General features: G+C 42.2%; 1 protein-coding gene across 4 annotated transcripts in view; it reads left to right on the top strand.

Moving 5' to 3' along the window:
- Window positions 1-21000, top strand: part of EDEM3 (ER degradation enhancing alpha-mannosidase like protein 3) — a 119939-nt gene that overhangs the window by 15742 nt on the left and 83197 nt on the right. The window lies entirely within an intron of this gene.

The following is a 21000-nucleotide window of genomic DNA, read 5'->3' as shown; positions in this document are numbered from 1 at the left end:
TACTTAACCTACACAGAAACAAAATAACTTGCCAAAATCTAACTGCACATGTTCCATTTGTCCCACCTGTACTGCAAAGGTTTTTGCAGGGTTTTTTTTGAGGGGTTTTGTCCATTAGAGAAAAACATTACTTTGCAATTCAGTCTGAATTAGGCCCAGTGTACACCAGAGGCTAATCTGCTCAGTTGCACACACATTGCTATAGCCCATACTCTGGGGTCATTCCATGGTAACAAACATTACATTTTTGACTAGATCATGTAAAATATATATTTCTGAGCATGTGTTTTCATTATTTTGTGCAAAGTATATGTTTGTGTGGTACATGATATGCTTTAATCTTGATGCAAAGCTTGTCATGAAAACTGGTAACAGACTTTACATGAACAGGACATTTTCATGTAATGACCCTCTGGCCTTTTCGCCCCACGAGGGGACGCCGAAAACTAAGCAAATAGCTTAGTGGGCGCACAACTAACATATAATTGCCTTTTTTTTATCTAAGCAATGGTTGTACCCTTTCATTCCTCCCCACACTCATAACTACTCTCCCTTAATTTGGTGATGACTGCACATGGCTAGATTTCAATGTGCTTAATTTGTTTTTTTTCTCTGTTAAATCACCATACTCTTCTGGGTATGGGTCAACAGCACTAATGTCAACATGCATTCTGGCGACACATGGGAAAGTGGACTTGGGCTTAGGTTGGACAGTCAAAAGGTCGACATGAGGGGTTTCACTTTTTTGACCCGCATGTTGGCACAATCAAAATGGTCACTGTATCGGCGCACTGCATCCTCTACCATGGTTTGCTGCACTCGCCATGCATTGGGCATGGTGCCTCACTATGCTTGGCACACTTTTATTCTCCCACTGCGCCCTAGTGGATGGTAGAGCATGAAATACCATCTGTCGGCTCAAAAAAAAAATCAGATGTTGACTTTTTGACGGTCAACCTAGCCCATGTGAGCCTAATGCTTGTCGACCTAAGCACATGTCGACCTTCCCATATGTCGACCTTGGCTCATAACAACCTTCAGTGATTGACTCAATGCATGTTGACCTTAGTGCTGTATAGCACTCTTCTTTATTCCCTGCGATCAGTGCTTACATTTTGAGTAATGTACGGAAAAACGGTTGCACTGCGCTCCACTCCTGGTTGGTATGTAATGGTTAATGTAAATGCACTGTTGTGCGTATCTATTGGCACAAAAGCAAATGAATGTGTGTCTGTGAATGAAAAGGACTTTATTTGACAAACACTCTATATCAATGGTAACTGCCAATGGACATACGGGTGTCTGTTCTGTGTTAGAGTCCAATTTCTCTGGATGCTGATGTTGGGGGTAAGGGGGATTCCTGATGCCCTGGTACACGGGGTGGTGTCTCCAGATGCGAGTGGCTTTGGGGGAGAAAAGTCAAATGATCGGTGGTAATGGAGCATCGGGGGCTGGTGCCAGCAATGTATAAGTTACAGCCGCCACTGGTCACCAATGTATTTTTTTTATAGCGGTAACGTATACATTGCCAGCGATGTATAAGTTATCGCTGCCACTGGACACCTATGCAGATTTTATTATGGCGGCAATGAGTACATGGCTGGCGCAGGCCAGCCATGTATACGTTACCACCACCAATGTATGTTTTATTTAGGGTTACCACCCATCCGGGATTAATCCAGACATCCCAGTAATTAAACCTGGTGTCAAGAATCCGGATGGGTGGTGTTCCCGGATTATAGAATGTCCGGGAACAGGCAGTGGTGCCGACACTATTTACTCACTCTCCGCAGCAGCTGATGCAGAGTTGCGCTGAGAGTGAGAGATGCTGTGTGCGCACCCCGCCTTGAGAGACAGCAGGCCAGACAAGCATGTCTGCAGCTATTTCACTCCCTGCTGCACAACGCTCTCGACCCGGCTCCCTGACTGTTGCTCTCACCGCTCTTAAATTCCCCCATGGCAATGAGCACTTTGATCCCCCATGGAATCAACCATGAAGTCCCTGGCAGCAAGCATTAACCCCTTCCCGACATTTGACGTACATTTACGTCATGGCCGGGATGTACTTCCCGACACATGGCATAAATGTACGTCATGACTTTAAACTGTCACTGCGTCTCGAGACGCAGTGACAGAGGGACGATGTCTGCTGTCCCTGACAGCAGACATGTCCCTGCATGCCCAGGGGGGGCTGCGATGTCGCCCCCCCGTCGGCGATCGCTGTGATTGGCTGTTCAGTGTGAACAGCCAATTACAGCGTTTTCCTGTGTTACCAGCGAATCAGACGCTCGGTAACACAGGTGTCAATCACCGCCGGGCGTCAGGGGGCATAAGGGGGTCATCGGTGACGATGACACCTCACCCCACCCTCACCCCACCTGCCCCCAAGGCTGTGATTGGTCCGTGGGACCCACGGACCAATCACAGCCAAGGCGCGACATTTAAACTAACGGTGACTGCGCTGCAGACGCCATTCCGGTCTGGAATAGCGTGCAGAACGGTCACCGTGCCTGTCTGCCGTGAATACCGACCTGATCCTTGCTAATACTTACCTGATCCTTGCAAATACCTTACCTGATCACTTGATCACTGCTTGTAGCGTGCTGGACGCTTCCTGGATCTGACTTCCTGAGACTTCCTGCTGCTGCTGCAGTGTGATAGAGAGATAGAGAGATAGAGAGAGAGAGATAGAGATAGAGAGAGATAGAGAGATAGTGACAGAGAGAGCTATATTTTGTGTCTGCTACCCCCCCTTTTTGGGGGTGCAGGGTTTTTTTATATATAAATAACTGTCGCTGCTGCTGCAGTGTCATAGTGATAGATAGTGATAGATAGTGAGAGATAGTGATAGATAGTGAGAGATAGAGAGATTTGTGTCTGCTACCCCCCCTTTTTGGGGGTGCAGGTTTTTTTTTATATATATAACTGTCAGTGCTGCTGCTGCAGTGTCATAGTGATAGATAGTGATAGATAGTGATAGATAGTGAGAGATAGAGAGATAGAGAGAGATAGTGACAGAGAGTGACAGAGAGTGATAGAGAGTGTATATTTTGTGTCTGCTACCCCCCCTTTTTGGGGGTGCAGGTTTTTTTTTATACATATAACTGTCAGTGCTGCTGCTGCAGTGTGATAGATAGTGATAGATAGTGAGAGATAGAGAGAGATAGTGACAGAGTGTATATTTTGTGTCTGCTACCCCCGCCTTTTGTGCTGATCACCATATCTGAGGTGATCAGCAACTTTTTGGGGGCGCAGAGGTTTTTTTTTTTATATATACCTGTCAGTTGCACCAAAGGTTGTGCACCTGCTGCCCCTCACTGGTAATCAGTGTCGCATCACTGATCACCTTTTTTTTTTTTTTGTGAGTGCTGTGGGGTCTTTTTTTAATTTTTTTTTTACACACACTGTGATTTTGTGGGTGTCCTGTGGCCACTGTGCGCTGATCAGTGACGTACATCACTGATCAGCTTTTTCGGCACAGGGTTGATCTATTTTTTTTTTTATCAAATTCCTGTTGCCTTTGAGCGCTGTTCAGTGACAGACGTTACTGACCAACATCTGTGCTCAATTTTTGGCGCAGGACCTTTTTTTTTTTTTTAACCCCTTCAATTTTTTTTTTTAACCCCTTCAATTTTTTTTTTTGGTATAAAGTATTTTTTTTTTCTGCACTACATACACATTACACACTACATTCCCCCCAGGTTGAAATAAAGTTTGTACCCCCCCCTACACTATACACGTGTTGAAACATTTCACTACCAGTAACACAAAAATAAAAATGGCATCCCAAATGTCCTCCCAAATGTCCTCCCAAATGTCCTCCCAGTCATCCAGGAGAATGTATTCAGTGGAGGAGGCATATGCCATGCTTGCCTCTGACTCTGACACAGCCAGTGATGCAAGCGGGGAATTTGAAGGATTCGTCTTAAGCTCCTCTTCCTCCTCTGGTGATGAGGGACCCCCTCAAAGACGCCCCCGTAGAGCAGCTGAGACCCCCCCCCCAACAATTGATCTCGTATGGACCCCACCACCAGACAATTTTGAGCCCCAGGTTCCTGAGTTTTTGGCCATGCCAGGAATCCAATTTGATTCCACAGGTCTCAGAGAAATTGACTTTTTCAAATTATTTTTCTCTGATTTTATAAATTTAATGGTGGACCAAACTAATTTATATGCCCAGCAGTTTATTGCTCAAAACCCCATGTCATCATTTGCTAGGTGGACCCCTGTAGATGCAGTAGAGATGATGACGTTTTGGGGTCTGGTGTTTCATATGGGCATAGTAAAAAAGCCAGAAATTAGGCAATATTGGAGTACAGATGTTCTGTACAGTACTCCATTTTACCGTATGGCCATGACCCGGACTCGATTTGAGACAATTCTTAAATTTATACATTACACCGATAATGCACAGTGCCCACCCAGAGATGATCCCACCTTTGACCGGCTATTCAAAGTCAGGCCGGTCATTGATCATTTCAGTGCCAAATTTGAAGAGGTGTACATCCCTGAAAAATTTATTTGTATCGACGAGTCCCTTATACATTTTAAAGGAAGGGTTAAATTCCGCCAGTACCTTCCCAGTAAGAGGGCAAGGTATGGCATAAAAATGTATAAACTGTGTGAAAGCACCTCAGGGTACACCCACAGGTTTAGGGTTTATGAAGGGAAGGATTCAAGAATTGAACCGCCAGAATGCCCCCCCTCCCTCGTAGGTGTTAGTGGGAAAATTGTCTGGGATTTAGTGCACCCCTTCCTGGATAAAGGTTATCACCTCTATGTGGATAACTTTTACACTAGCATCCCCCTGTTTAAGGCCCTTGGTTCAAGAGGTACAGCAGCTTGCGGTACTGTGCGCAAGAACCAAAGAGGCCTCCCAAAAACGCACATTGCCCAAGTAATGAGAAGGGGTGAAAGCAGGGGAATATGCAACAAAAATATGTTGTTGGTCAAATATAAGGACAAGAGGGATGTCCTTATACTGACAACAATTCACGGAGACAGTACCACCTCCGTCCCTGTACGAGGTACCAGTACCCACACCTCAAAACCTAATTGTATCCTGGATTACAATAGGTACATGGGCGGAGTGGATCTTTCAGATCAGGTACTGAAGCCGTACAGTGCCCTGCGGAAAACAAAAATCTGGTACAAGAAGGTGGCCGTGTATATCATCCAGATGGCACTGTATAACGCTTACGTGCTATTCCGTTCTACCGGCCAGAGGGGGACATTTATGCACTTTCAAGAGGAAGTCATAAAGGGCCTAATATTTGGGAACCAGCAGGCAGAGGGCCCCAGTACTTCTAGTACTGGCCCCCGTATTGTACCAGGGCAGCATTTTCCTGATGAAATCCCCTCCACTGGAAAAAAGGGCAGGACACAAAAAAGGTGCAAAGTTTGCTATAAAAAGGGAATAAGAAAGCAAACTATTTTCCAGTGTGACACTTGCCCCGACAAACCCGGCCTATGTATAAAGGAGTGTTTTAAAATATACCACACATCTATGGAATATTAGGTTCATAATTTCACCGTGCTTCGGGGGTCTTGCTAATGCCACATAGCACCCACCATTCATTCCACCAGAATCTGAGCCGCAAAATCCAAAAATCACTCCTTCCCTTCTGAGTCCTGCCATGCACCCAACTGGTATTTTTTGGTCACATGTGAGGCATTGCCGTAGTTGGGAGATATTGGGGCACAGATTTTGGGGTGCTTTTTCTCCTTCATTCCTTGTGAAAATGAAAAATTTTGAGCCAGAACTGCATTTTTGTGTAAAAAAATGTAATTTTTCATGTTCACTGCCCAGTTTTATCAAAATTGGTGAAACCCCTGGGGGTTTGAAATGTACACTATACCCCTAGATGAATTCCCTGAGGGGTGTAGTTTGCAAAATGGGGTCACTTGTGGGGGGGTTCCACTGTATTGGTGCTTTGGGGGTCTTGCTAATGCGACATAGCACCCACCATTCATTCCACCAAAATCTGTGCTGCAAAATCCAAAAATCACTCCTTCCCTTCTGAGTCCTGCCATGCACCCAACTGGTATTTTTTGTTCACATGTGAGGCATTGCCGTACTCTGGAGAAATTGGGGCACAGATTTTGGGGTGCTTTTTCTCCTTCATACCTTCTGAAAATGAAAAATTTTGAGCCAGAACTGCATTTTTGTGTAACAAAATGTAATTTTTCATGTTCACTGCCCACTTGTATCAAAATTGGTGAAACCCCTGGGGGTTTGAAATGTACACTATACCCCTAGATGAATTCCCTGAGGGGTGTAGTTTGCAAAATGGGGTCACTTGTGGGGGGGTTCCACTGTATTGGTGCTTTGGGGGTCTTGCTAATGCAACATAGCACCCACCAAAATTCCACCAGAATCTGAGCTGCAAAATCCAAAAATCACTCCTTCCCTTCTGAGTCCTGCCATGCACCCAACTGGTATTTTTTGGTCACATGTGAGGCATTGCCGTACTCGGGAGAAATTGGGGCACAGATTTTGGGGTGCTTTTTCTCCTTCATACCTTCTGAAAATGAAAAATTTTGAGCCAGAACTGCATTTTTGTGTAAAAAAATGTAATTTTTCATGTTCACTGCCCACTTGTATCAAAATTGGTGAAACCCCTGGGGGTTTGAAATGTACACTATACCCCTAGATGAATTCCCTGAGGGGTGTAGTTTGCAAAATGGGGTCACTTGTGGGGGGGTTCCACTGTATTGGTGCTTTGGGGGTCTTGCTAATGCGACATAGCACCCACCAAAATTCCACCAGAATCTGAGCTGCAAAATCCAAAAATCACTCCTTCCCTTCTGAGTCCTGCCATGCACCCAACTGGTATTTTTTGGTCACATGTGAGGCATTGCCGTACTCGGGAGAAATTGGGGCACAGATTTTGGGGTGCTTTTTCTCCTTCATACCTTCTGAAAATGAAAAATTTTGAGCCAGAACTGCATTTTTGTGTAAAAAAATGTAATTTTTCATGTTCACTGCCCACTTGTATCAAAATTGGTGAAACCCCTGGGGGTTTGAAATGTACACTATACCCCTAGATGAATTCCCTGAGGGGTGTAGTTTGCAAAATGGGGTCACTTGTGGGGGGGTTCCACTGTATTGGTGCTTTGGGGGTCTTGCTAATGCGACATAGCACCCACCAAAATTCCACCAGAATCTGAGCTGCAAAATCCAAAAATCACTCCTTCCCTTCTGAGTCCTGCCATGCACCCAACTGGTATTTTTTGGTCACATGTGAGGCATTGCCGTACTCGGGAGAAATTGGGGCACAGATTTTGGGGTGCTTTTTCTCCTTCATACCTTCTGAAAATGAAAAATTTTGAGCCAGAACTGCATTTTTGTGTAAAAAAATGTAATTTTTCATTTTCACTGCCCACTTGTATCAAAATTGGTGAAACCCCTGGGGGTTTGTAATGTACACTATACCCCTAGATGAATTCCCTGAGGGGTGTACTTTGCAAAATGGGGTGACTTGTGGGGGGGTTCCACTGTATTGGTGCAACATAGCACCCACCATTCATTCCACCAAAATCTGTGCTGCAAAATCCAAAAATCACTCCTTCCCTTCTGAGTCCTGCCATGCACCCAACTGGTATTTTTTGTTCACATGTGAGGCATTGCCGTACTCGGGAGAAATTGGGGCACAGATTTTGGGGTGCTTTTTCTCCTTCATACCTTCTGAAAATGAAAAATTTTGAGCCAGAACTGCATTTTTGTGTAAAAAAATGTAATTTTTCATGTTCACTGCCCACTTGTATCAAAATTGGTGAAACCCCTGGGGGTTTGAAATGTACACTATACCCCTAGATGAATTCCCTGAGGGGTGTAGTTTGCAAAATGGGGTCACTTGTGGGGGGGTTCCACTGTATTGGTGCTTTGGGGGTCTTGCTAATGCGACATAGCACCCACCAAAATTCCACCAGAATCTGAGCTGCAAAATCCAAAAATCACTCCTTCCCTTCTGAGTCCTGCCATGCACCCAACTGGTATTTTTTGGTCACATGTGAGGCATTGCCGTACTCGGGAGAAATTGGGGCACAGATTTTGGGGTGCTTTTTCTCCTTCATACCTTCTGAAAATGAAAAATTTTGAGCCAGAACTGCATTTTTGTGTAAAAAAAATGTAATTTTTCATTTTCACTGCCCACTTGTATCAAAATTGGTGAAACCCCTGGGGGTTTGTAATGTACACTATACCCCTAGATGAATTCCCTGAGGGGTGTACTTTGCAAAATGGGGTGACTTGTGGGGGGGTTCCACTGTATTGGTGCAACATAGCACCCACCATTCATTCCACCAAAATCTGTGCTGCAAAATCCAAAAATCACTCCTTCCCTTCTGAGTCCTGCCATGCACCCAACTGGTATTTTTTGTTCACATGTGAGGCATTGCCGTACTCGGGAGAAATTGGGGCACAGATTTTGGGGTGCTTTTTCTCCTTCATACCTTCTGAAAATGAAAAATTTTGAGCCAGAACTGCATTTTTGTGTAAAAAAATGTAATTTTTCATGTTCACTGCCCACTTGTATCAAAATTGGTGAAACCCCTGGGGGTTTGAAATGTACACTATACCCCTAGATGAATTCCCTGAGGGGTGTAGTTTGCAAAATGGGGTCACTTGTGGGGGGGTTCCACTGTATTGGTGCTTTGGGGGTCTTGCTAATGCGACATAGCACCCACCAAAATTCCACCAGAATCTGAGCTGCAAAATCCAAAAATCACTCCTTCCCTTCTGAGTCCTGCCATGCACCCAACTGGTATTTTTTGGTCACATGTGAGGCACTGCCGTACTCGGGAGAAATTGGGGCACAGATTTTGGGGTGCTTTTTCTCCTTCATACCTTCTGAAAATGAAAAATTTTGAGCCAGAACTGCATTTTTGTGTAAAAAAATGTAATTTTTCATGTTCACTGCCCACTTGTATCAAAATTGGTGAAACCCCTGGGGGTTTGAAATGTACACTATACCCCTAGATGAATTCCCTGAGGGGTGTAGTATTGCCTCACATGTGACTGTATTTTTGGTCACATGTGAGGCATTGCGGTACTCGGGAGAAATTGGGGCACAGAAATTGGGGCACAGATTTTGGGGTGCTTTGTCTCCTTCATTCCTTGTGAAAATGACAAATTTGGAGCCAGAACTGCATTTTTGTGTAAAAAAATTAATTTTTCATTTTCACTGCCCAGTTGTACCACAATTGGTGAAACCCCTGGGGGTTTGAAATGTACACTATACCCCTAGATGAATTCCCTGAGGGGTGTAGTTTGCAAAATGGGGTCACTTGTGGGGGGGGTTCCTAACTTTTAGCATCTTATGGTGCCTAGAAACCTACATGGTGCCTAAAAAATAATCTCATAAAAAGGAGGCTCCAAAATCAAGTAGGTGCTCCTTCTATTATGAAGCCTGTGGTTTGGTCAACGTGCACACTAGGGCCACATATAGGATATTTATGAAAACAAAAGAATTGGGGGAATCAATTTTTAGTCACATTTCTCTAGTAAAATCTACTGTGTTCCTTAGAAAAATGTATTAAAATTGAAAATCTGCAAAAAAAATGAAATTTTGAAATTTCACCTACACTTTGTTTTAATTCCTGTGAAACACCTAAAGGGTTAACAAACTTCCAAAATGCTGTTTTGAATACTGTGAGGGGTGCAGTTTTTGAAATGGCATCATTTATGGGGGTGTCTCACATACAAGTCCCTCAAAGTCACATCAGAACTGAACTGGTCCCTAAAAAAATCAGTGTTTGAAATTTTCTTGAAAATTTGAGAATTTGCTATTCATATTGTAAGCCTCCTAGTGTCCAAAAAAATTAAAAGGAAGTTGAAATAATGATGGCAACATAAAGTAGACATATGGTCTATGTTAGTTATTAACTATTTTGAGTGGTATGATTATTTGTCTCACAAGCAGAAAATTTATCATTTTGCAAATCGCTAAATTTTCCATTTTTTCACGACATTTTGGTATTTTTCACAAAAAAACACAGACTGTATCGACCCAAATTTACCACTAATTTGAAGTACAATGTGTCACGAAAAAACAATCTCAAAATCACTGGGATAAGTAAAAGCAAAAAAAAGTTATCCCCACTTAAGTGAGACATGTCAGATTTGAAAAAAATGGCTCTGTCAGGAACGCAAAAACTAGCTCTGTCAGGAAGGGGTTAAGACGCTGGCATTGAGCAAGAAACCCCTAGCAATTAACATGTAGATAAGCGGCACTAATGTGGCATAACATGTAATACCCTTTACGGTGTGTGGTATAATATGTAAAAAATGGCTCTGTCAGGAACGCAAAAACTAGCTCTGTCAGGAAGGGGTTAAGACGCTGGCATTGAGCAAGAAACCCCTAGCAATTAACATGTAGATAAGCGGCACTAATGTGGCATAACATGTAATACCCTTTACGGTGTGTGGTATAATATGTAATGGGTATCACAGTGTGTGGCATTATGTGTAATGGGAATTATTGTATGTGGCGTAGTGGGCATCGTGGTGTATGGCATAATGTGTAATGGCCATTGTAGTATGTGGCATAACATGTAATGGACATTACGATGTGTTTATTAACGTGTAATGGGCATTACAATGTGTGGCATAATGTGTAAGTGGCATTACTGTGTGAAAAATCAAGAATAGAATTTTAGCTAAGGTTAAAAAATAATGATAAGGCGAGTCAAGGGGCGGGCCACTGTACGGGAATCTCTCAAAACAAATTTAGTAACCCTAATTTTATTATGGCAGTGAATTGATTTCTGAGCTAATTTCTCCCTATGTGCATGGTTGCAAATACAATCGTAGCTGTACAAATTGGAGGGATTTTCCCTGGTGGGGTGGCTTGTACTTGATCGCTGGGCTCTGAATATATGCAGTCCTGCGATTAGTTTTCAATCAGGCCCCAAGAACAGGAATTCACTGGATAAAATGGCCCCTGCTCCCACCCTTGGTATTCAACCCCCACCCAATATGTGAATGCCTAAAGGCCCATACACACTAGAAGATTTTCGTTTCCAAAGACTTTGCCAAAATCTCTGATGGATTTATCTATCACCAAAGTAGTGCGTACACACTGAGCTATTTTCCCCCAAAGAGCAAGAGATTTTCAGGAGGCGAAAGACTTTGCTGAAAATCTTTCATATAAAAGGATATTTACATAATGGGAGGGGTTAAAATTCCAAGGGTGAGAGCAGGGGCCATTTTATTCAGTGTATTTCTTTTCTTGGGGCCTGATTCAGAACTGATTGCTGGGCTGCGTATATTCGTAGCCCAGCGATCAGGTAAATGCTGTCCTGCCCTGGGAAATCCCGCCCATGTGCATAGCTACGATTTTACTTGCAGCCGTATTGCCCCTTACACGTTATGCCACACATCATAATGCCCATTACATGTTATATACACCAGTACACCTTATGTCACACACCGCAATGCCCATTACACATTATGCCACACACCATGATGCCCATTAAGCCACATACCATAATGCCAGGGGCTTCATGCTCGATCCCAGGGCCCTTCATGATCGATGCCATGGGTGGGGGTGAAGTGCTCATTGCCACGGGGGAGTTTAAGAGCTGTGTATATATTACTGCAATATATATATATATATATATTGCATTATAAGTATCATTGGTGGCCAGTGGTGCTATTAATATATACATTGCTGGCATGTGCCAGCAATGTATATATTACTGGCTTATGTGTCATTGGTGCCCAATGGTACAGTAATATATACATTGCTGGCATGTGCCAGCAATGTATATATCACTGCCTTAAAACAAAATCATTGGTGCCCAGTGGTGCAGTAATATATACATTGCTGGCATGTGCCAGCAATGTATATATCACTGCCTTAAAACAAAATCATTGCTGCCCAGTGGTGCATAATATATACATTGCTGGCATGTGTCAGCAATGTATATATCACTGCCTTAAAACAACATCATTGGTGCCCAGTGGTGCAGTAATATATACATTGCTGGCATGTGCCAGCAATGTTTATATCACTGCCTTAAAAAACCTTCATTGGTGGTCAGTGGGGTTATGCTCCACACAGCAGGAGCAGGAGCAAGCCTGTGAGCCTGGGGGTGGGGGGCTTTCTGCTGGGGGCGGGGCGTCCTGCCAAGCTGTATGTCCGGCCAGGGGAGTGGAGGAGAACCTGTCACTGTGCAGCAGCATTGGAGCCAGGAGAAGAGACAGGCAGCGTGGGGAGCGGGGAGGGGTGAGTATGAACAGGGGGAGGGAGCGGGCTGTCAGCTGGACTGAAAGACTTTCAGCTTTCAGTCCGGCTGCTGTACACACTTGGCGATGATGGCTGAAAAACCAGCCATCATCGCTAGGTGTGCTGGTAAAACCAGCAGATTGCCCACCTCGTTAGCGAGGATGCGGGAGCGCGCATCCTCGCTAGTCGGCAATCTGGGGGGCATACACACCAGGCGATTTTCAGCGGAAAATCGCTCAAAACGGCTGTTTTGAGCGATTTTCAGCTGAAAATCGTCAAGTGTGTATGGGCCTTTATAGAGAAAGATTTTAAGCAAAGTCTTTCATCTCCTGAAAATCTCTTGCTCTTTGGGGAAAATAGCTCAGTGTGTACGCAATACTTTGGTGAAAGATATATCTTTCAAAGATTTTGGCAAAGTCTTTTGAAATGAAAATCTTCTAGTGTGTATGGGCCTCTATTCTGGATTTAATGGCTGATCTGCAAGATTTTGTTCAACATCTTGTTCTTTACTCTATTTGTTCTTGTGTCCAAATATAGTTATCTGTTAATGGCTAACTTTTTTTTTTTTCTATGTACCTCAAAGCAAGAAGTTTTCTGCTACCTGTGATTCAGGAATTTAGCGATATATATTGTTCTAGTCGCTCCACTGGAGTAAAAATGTTAAACTAATATTAAAATTGCTAAATAAACAGTAATCCGTGTAGAACTAATACAGTTTGTCCTCCTGACTTTTAAGCTGGCCAGTTAATCTGCCAACTTTTAATTTTTTGCTGCTCTCCTATTCTAAATCCACAACTATGGTTTTCTCTATGGATGAGCGTGTTTGGATTGAGGAAATCCGGGCACCCCCCATTACGAACCTGTTCAGGATTTCCGAGCACGGGTCTCGGGACTTTGTGAAATCCGAGGAGGAGCGCTCCATAGTGTGAAACAGTACAATTTATTGGACCAATATTATAGGATAACGAGACATAAGGTAGGACTCGTACCAAAAGTAAAACAGCAGTGGACTGGTTACCACGTGATATGTATCATAAAGCCTGGCAATACTCCTACCGCCGTCCGGGGCTCTGTAGTGGACACACTATCTCCCGCTGCAGCGCAGCGTGTCGGAACCACGGTCAGGAACAGACGCCGGAGGGAGCAGCACAGGTGAGCAGCGGCACACGTCACCAGAACACGCCCTAACGCGTTTCGTCAGGAGACTTCGTCAGAGGGCGTGTCTGGTGACGCTAGGCCGCTTGAATATATGGGAGAGAGCACACTTAGATCCAGCCCCTTAGGCAACAGTATGTCCAATGGATCAAGTGCTGACATCATCGGTTGCTATAGCTGCATACCGCCCATAAACAAAACAAGCAGAATAGACAGGAGGAATAGAGCATACATTTCATCAATACGGGGACATTCTATTCCGTAAATAAGACCCAAAGTGCATAAAACATATCCATATACATTTGTGCAACAATAATGCATATCAAGAAAAAAAAATTTTTAGCTGATGTATAAAATTTGAACATATAATAAAAGCATATAAAAAACACAGATTAATTCATATCAATCATACTAATATATTTTAAACTTCTCATAAAAGAGTCTGAAGGGGACTATTTACCTCATTATAAAATATATATGTATAAAAACAATTAATTGTATATAAAAAAACTGATATATAGAGAAAAATCGGCAATTCAGCGGTTTATAAAAGGTGTGATTTCATACCCCTCATTAAGGCCAACGGGAGTTTGTGTGTTAAGAGTAAGAATCCAGAAGGTTTCCCTTCTCAGGAGGGCACGGTCTCTATCACCGCCCCTTTTACCTACTGGTACGACTTCTATACCGATGACTTTCAAACCAGAGGGGTCGTAATTATGTACATTCTTGAAATGTCGGGGTACAGTATGGTTTTGAATACCATGCTTAATATTTCTGATATGTTCTAGGATACGTGCTTTCAAAGTGCGTTTGGTTTTTCCAATATACCTAGATCCACACTATCAACAAGTATATTACATACATTGAATTGCAATTGATAAATTGCTTAATATTAAAATTAGTTTTAGCAGATGAGGTAAATGTCTGAGACTTTAAAACAAACGGACAGACTTTACAATGGCCGCAAGAAAAACAGCCCTTTAAGCTCAAGAACGAAGACACATTAGGAGATTTATCAATAAGAGGTTCCAACTGGCTTTTAGAAACCCAAGCGTTAATTGTTTTAGCTTTTCTATATACAACCTTTGGCTGATCTCCAATATGTGGGCCCAAAATCGGGTCACATTTGAGGATGTGCCAATGTTTAGACAGCATATTGGCAATTTTCTTTTCACCTGTATTGTACTTGGTTATAAAGAGACAATCAGCATTATTTTCATTAGACACAACCGGTTGTTTATCCTTATATTGTAGAATAGTCTCTGTCAGACATTCTAGCTCTATTAAGGGCTGAGTCTATAATTTTTGATGGATACCCCCATTCCTTAAATCTCTTAACATAAATATCCGACTGAGTGTCAAATGTTTCTAAGTCAGTACAGTTGCGGCGTAAGCGTAAAAATTGCGAGTATGGAATATTATCTTTCCATGCTTTATAGTGACAGCTTTCATAGCTTAGGTAACTGTTACTATCTACGCTTTTAAAATAGGTACGGGTCTGAACATGAGGTACCTGAGGAAAGTTCTCAACGCTGAGTATAAGATCTAAAAATTCAATTTTTCTTGAGTTAAAGTTGGAGGTAAATTTCAAGTTATAGGAGTTTATATTAATGTCTTGCATGAAACAATCAAAAGAACTCTCATTACCTCGCCAAATGATGATAATATTGTCTATATAGCGATGAAAAAATTGAATATTGGGGCGCCAGGGACCTGTCAATAAGTTCGCTTCCCACTCCCCCTTATAGAGGTTGGCGAGGCTAGGGGCACAGATCGTGCCCAACGTCGTCCCCCACACTTGTAAAAACCACTCTCCAAGGAATTCGAAGTAGTTGTGAGACAATACAAACTCTAAACAATCACACACACAATTTTTAGTGGTATCTGGTATAAGTGGGTCTCTAGCCAGGACTGTACTGATTGTAGAGATAGCTCCACTGTGAGGGATCGCAGTGTACAGAGATTGGACGTCAATAGTAGCCCAATTAAGATCCATGTCCCACTTTACATCTTTAACCATTTGGAGCATGTGGGTGGAGTCTCGCACATGAGATTCTAATTTAGGTACATAATTTTTTATAACAGAATCCACAAATTCAGAAACTCTAGACGTTAGGGAGCCCACACCTGCCACGATAGGGTGACCGGGGGGTTTATCCAATCCTTTATGGATTTTTGGCAGGTGATAAAAGGTTGCCAGATTTGGAGATGGATTATATAAGTATCTATATTCATCCATAGAGATAACTTTGAGATCAAGGCCTCTTTTAAGAAGTTTTTGCAAGTTTAACAAGAAGGGGGAAGTGGGATCGCCATCTAGATGGCGATAGGACTCCGTGTCCCCAAGAAGTCTATGCGCCTCTGTTACATAGTCCTGGCGGTCCATAATAACGATCCCACCCCCCTTGTCAGCATTCTTTATTACAATATCTGTATCAGCAGACAAGTTTTTAAGTGCTTCAAACTCTTTTCTAGTAAGGTTTTTATTAGAATATTTACTTTAAGAGTATCTATCTCCTTCTTTGCTAATTCAGAGAAGAGATCCAAAAAAGGGCCCTTTGATTCAATAGGGTAATATGTGGACTTTAATTTAAGGTTACTTAATTGTTTAATTTTTTTGTGAGGCATTTTGTGAACTCTCCCAATTTTTTACAGTGGCGTCAGATTTTTTTATAAAATGACGCTTTAGAGTTAATTTGCGTATATATAAATTTAGGTCAATATACAGGTCAAATTTAGAAGGACCTGTTGAAGGTGCAAAAGATAGCCCCGTTTTTAGGACCGAACTTTCAATAGGGGAGAGGATCTTTTTTGAAAGATTAAAGATTCCATGTGTCTCAGGTGCTACCGCAGGGTTCTCATTTTTGGTTTTCTTTCGTTTGTGTCATGCTCCTCTCTTTCCCCTCGTCTTCTTTTTTGACTGACAGGGGTGTAATCTAATCGCTGGTTGGGTCGGTGGCTGTGTGTGGACGGACCTTGATCTAAAAAAATAGTATTTCCAAGATTAGCCTCATCAGGGACTGAACGTAGTCTGTCGAATCTATTATTATGTACAAAACCTCTATTTTCTCTGGCGGGTATTTGATTTGTATGCTGATTATTTCTGCCATTTCTATATCTATGAGGAGTTCTATATGGAACTTGTTTCCAGTTATATTCATTCTGATTTTGCCGTCTAGGACGTGCGTCAAATTGTCGTATTTGACTGTCACTGGTATGCTGAACTTTAGTTCTGGGTTTTATAGTTTTATTAAGATTCCAAGTCCTCACTTGATCTGTCTCGTAATCAAGTTTATCACGATGATATTTTTTTTGTTTAGTATCAATTACTTTGTTCTCAATGTTTAATATCTTTATATCAATCTCCCCTTTCCTTTTTTAAAGTTGTCATCATCTTTGATTTTATCAAGATCTATTTTAAGTTCATCTAATTGTTTTTCGATATCTTTAAGGGTTTTCTTTTTTTCTGACACAAGGAACCGCATAAGTTGGAAGGAACTATCATCTAGTATACGGTTCCATTCCTTCATAAATCGCTCATCATCCTGGCCAAACAAAGGTGGTTTATTAAGCCGGAGCCCACGTGGGACGCGCCCACAGGACAGATAATTATCCAGGCTTTTTATGTCCCACCAAGTTTTGGTTTCCCGGATGAGGAGTTTTTCCAATGTAGCTGTTATATTAACATTGTCAAGAACTGGGTCAGCTCTTTCCCGGGTAACAATCTTTTCATCAAAAATACGGTTACATTCAAGTAACCGCCTGTCATTCAAATCACTACCCCTAAACATATTAGACAATGATATGGGGTACAGTAATATAAGAAGTTGTTCAAGCAAAGCAACAAGATAATAATAAGTATCCACAAAGCAGCTAGAAACACAATTGAGTCCAAGCACAATGGATGACAAAGAAAAAGTCTGTGAATCAATAGCGCTAAGCAGGGTACTTGTGAAACCAGTGGAAGTCCAGAAAGGCAGCACTTAGTGGACAAAAGACACCAAAGTCCAAATTCGGGACTGCAGCTCCTTCCCAGTTTATCCCAGGACTCATTGGGAATAGAGAAATCTGTTCAGAAAAGAATAGAGGAGGAGCGCTCCATAGTGTGAAACAGTACAATTTATTGGACCAATATTATAGGATAACGAGACATAAGGTAGGACTCGTACCAAAAGTAAAACAGCAGTGGACTGGTTACCACGTGATATGTATCATAAAGCCTGGCAATACTCCTACCGCCGTCCAGGGCTCTGTAGTGGACACACGATCTCCCGCTGCAGCGCAGCGTGTCGGAACCACGGTCAGGAACAGACGCCGGAGGGAGCAGCACAGGTGAGTAGCGGCACACGTCACCAGAACACGCCCTAACACGTTTCGTCAGAGGGCGTGTCTGGTGACGCTAGGCCGCTTGAATATATGGGAGAGAGCACACTTAGATCCTCCAGCCCCTTAGGCAACAGTATGTCCAATGGATCAAGTGCTGACATCATCGGTTGCTATAGCTGCATACCGCCCATAAACAAAACAAGCAGAATAGACAGGAGGAATAGAGCATACATTTCGTCAATACGGGGACATTCTATTCCGTAAATAAGACCCAAAGTGCATAAAACATATCCATATACATTTGTGCAACAATAATACATATCAAGAAAAAAATTTTTTTAGCTGATGTATAAAATTTGAACATATAATAAAAGCATATAAAAAACACAGATTAATTCATATCAATCATACTAATATATTTTAAACTTCTCATTAAAGAGTCTGAAGGGGACTATTTACCTCATTATAAAATATATGTATAAAAACAATTAATTGTATATAAAAAAAACTGATATATAGAGAAAAATCGGCAATTCAGCGGTTTATAAAAGGTGTGATTTCATACCCCTCATTAAGGCCAACAGGAGTTTGTGTATTAAGACTAAGAATCCAGAAGGTTTCCCTTCTCAGGAGGGCACGGTCTCTATCACCGCCCCTTTTACCTACTGGTACGACTTCTATACTGATGACTAGAGACAGGATTATATGCAACAAAAAAAGCTTGAAATATGCATGCAAATATGCATGATAAATACTTAAAATATGCATGAAAAGTGTTAAAATATGCTACATTAAATAATAAAAAAAGTAATTTTTTACTTATTTATTTAAAAATCAGCATACAATTAGTTGCAAATAAACCTCAAAAATAGGCCCACAGCATCTGCATAATGCAGCGTCCGAAGCTCTTCTTGCATCAACTGCACGGACCCTCATCTCCAGCGCCGATGGATCAAATGTCAGCATAGCGTATGAGGGCGGCGCAGTGGAAGGCTTCCTCCCTGCGCCGCATACTCACTGTGACACAGCATTTTCTCCACGCTGCGTGATTTCACAACCCTTCTGCCCACCTCCTCTGCTGCAGAAGTCTGTCTCTTGGTGTAAAGTCCCAGGCCAGGGTCAGGCAAAGGTTCAGGAGCTTCGTAATGGCATCCGCCCGACTGACTTTTATCAACATGGATTGGCAGCCTAGAGCAGTGTCAGACATATTGTACATCCAAGGTTCCCCACTCTGCACACATATTGCCCCAGCCTGCACACTCTACCACTACCTGGCCAGCAGCAGCAGGGCAAAGCAGTGCTGTGACTCGCGGGTGGGAAGAGGACGGGGCCTAAAATATGCACCATCACTAGATTTTAGGTAAAATATGCAATAACCAGTGAGAATGGGAAAAATATGCAATTGCATATGCAAATATGCAAATGCATATAATCCTGTCTCTACTGATGACTTTCAAACCAGAGGGGTCGCAATTATGTACATTCTTGAAATGTCGGGGTACACTATGGTTTTGAATACCATGCTTAATATTTCTGATATGTTCTAGGATACGCACTTTCAAAGTGCGTTTGGTCTTTCCAATATACCTAGATCCACACGGACAGATCAACAAGTATATTACATACATTGTATTGCAATTGATAAATTGCTTAATATTAAAATTAGTGTTAGCAGATGAGGTAAATGTCTGAGACTTTAAAACAAACGGACAGACTTTACAATGGCCGCAAGAAAAACAGCCCTTTAAGCTCAAGAACGAAGACACATTAGGAGATTTATCAATAAGAGGTTCCAACTGGCTTTTAGAAACCCAAGCGTTAATTGTTTTAGCTTTTCTATATACAACCTTTGGCTGATCTCCAATATGTGGGCCCAAAATCGGGTCACATTTGAGGATGTGCCAATGTTTAGACAGCATATTGGCAATTTTCTTTTCACCTGTATTGTACTTGGTTATAAAGAGACAATCAGCATTATTTTCATTAGACACAACCAGTTGTTTATCCTTATATTGTAGAATAGTCTCTCTGTCAGACATCCTAGCTCTATTAAGGGCTGAGTCTATAATTTTTGATGGATACCCCCGTTCCTTAAATCTCTCAACATAAATATCCGACGAGAGGAAATGTGCTGTGCTGTCCAGTCCAGTCCAGTGATCCAGCTGTATTAGTCCACTCCAGAGATACTACCTTTAAAGTCCAGTGATACTGCTGCAGTTCCAGTCCAGTGATAGTGCTTAATAATTCCAGTCCATTGGTACTGCCGTATAATTCCAGTCCATTGGTACTGACGTATAATTCCAGTCCATTGGTGGTACTGCCGGTAAAGCCCAGTCCAGTGATACTGCTGTATACTTCCATTCCTTTGCAAGAGGGGTTCTGCTGTAATATTTAAATTGTGTTACTGATGAGTGACAACACACATCAGGGCACTGTGGGAGAGGGGTGGTGCTGTATTAGATATTAAATTGCAATGAAGAGTAGACACAATGGTAGTTTGTGGAAGGCCCAACTGAAATATTGCATCTTTTTCCTGCCAATATATTACATGATTGTAAGATAGCAAGCAGGTTCCTCCTACCTCTATATCGGTCTTTTCTTAGTACTACCCAGTTTTTTTTATCACTGTTGTTCCAATTGTAATGCACAACGGAATATGCTGCGCTATATAAGAAATTAAATAATAAATGGACTGTCTGACATGCCTTTTTGGATACTGTCACTGAAGAAATAAATATAATCCTCCAATACTTTCACAGCATCATATGCAGTGACAGTAGACATGTCCGTCATTGTAGTGGGTGTGTTTTGATATTGTAGGTTTTTCCGGCAGTTGCCAGAGAAATTTACAAAGGAGATGTTGCCTCCGCAGATTTGTGTCCATCAGAAACATAGATACGGGTTTACAATAGCTGGAATTAAGTACATTGGCCAAAATACATTGATCTGATTTCAACTGATCAGCTGACAGAATCTCCTGCATGTCCTTGTCATTTTATGGTATTTTATTTGTCTTGCAACATAAATTACAATGAATGTGTTTGCGTACAATAATACATGTGGTAACGGAATAGGATAATAAGCTCCATTTTGTCCTGTCCACATGTGGATGATTAAGTGGACAGTGGGCACAACTGCATCTCTGAGTGAGGACACTAATGAAACGAAATGTCCCTTGCACAGTTTGTGAATTTCTTGTGTAGTGAAGTTGAAGCCAGAGGGAACACACAGCACGTCAATCAACTGTGTAAATCCCACTGCACTAATGGCATATACTGGATGCATGTCT

This window comes from Crinia signifera, chromosome 8, assembly GCF_055691185.1.
Source record: "Crinia signifera chromosome 8, ASM5569118v1, whole genome shotgun sequence".
Lineage (NCBI taxonomy): Eukaryota > Metazoa > Chordata > Amphibia > Anura > Myobatrachidae > Crinia > Crinia signifera.
This window is presented reverse-complemented; position numbering and strand designations above follow the sequence as displayed.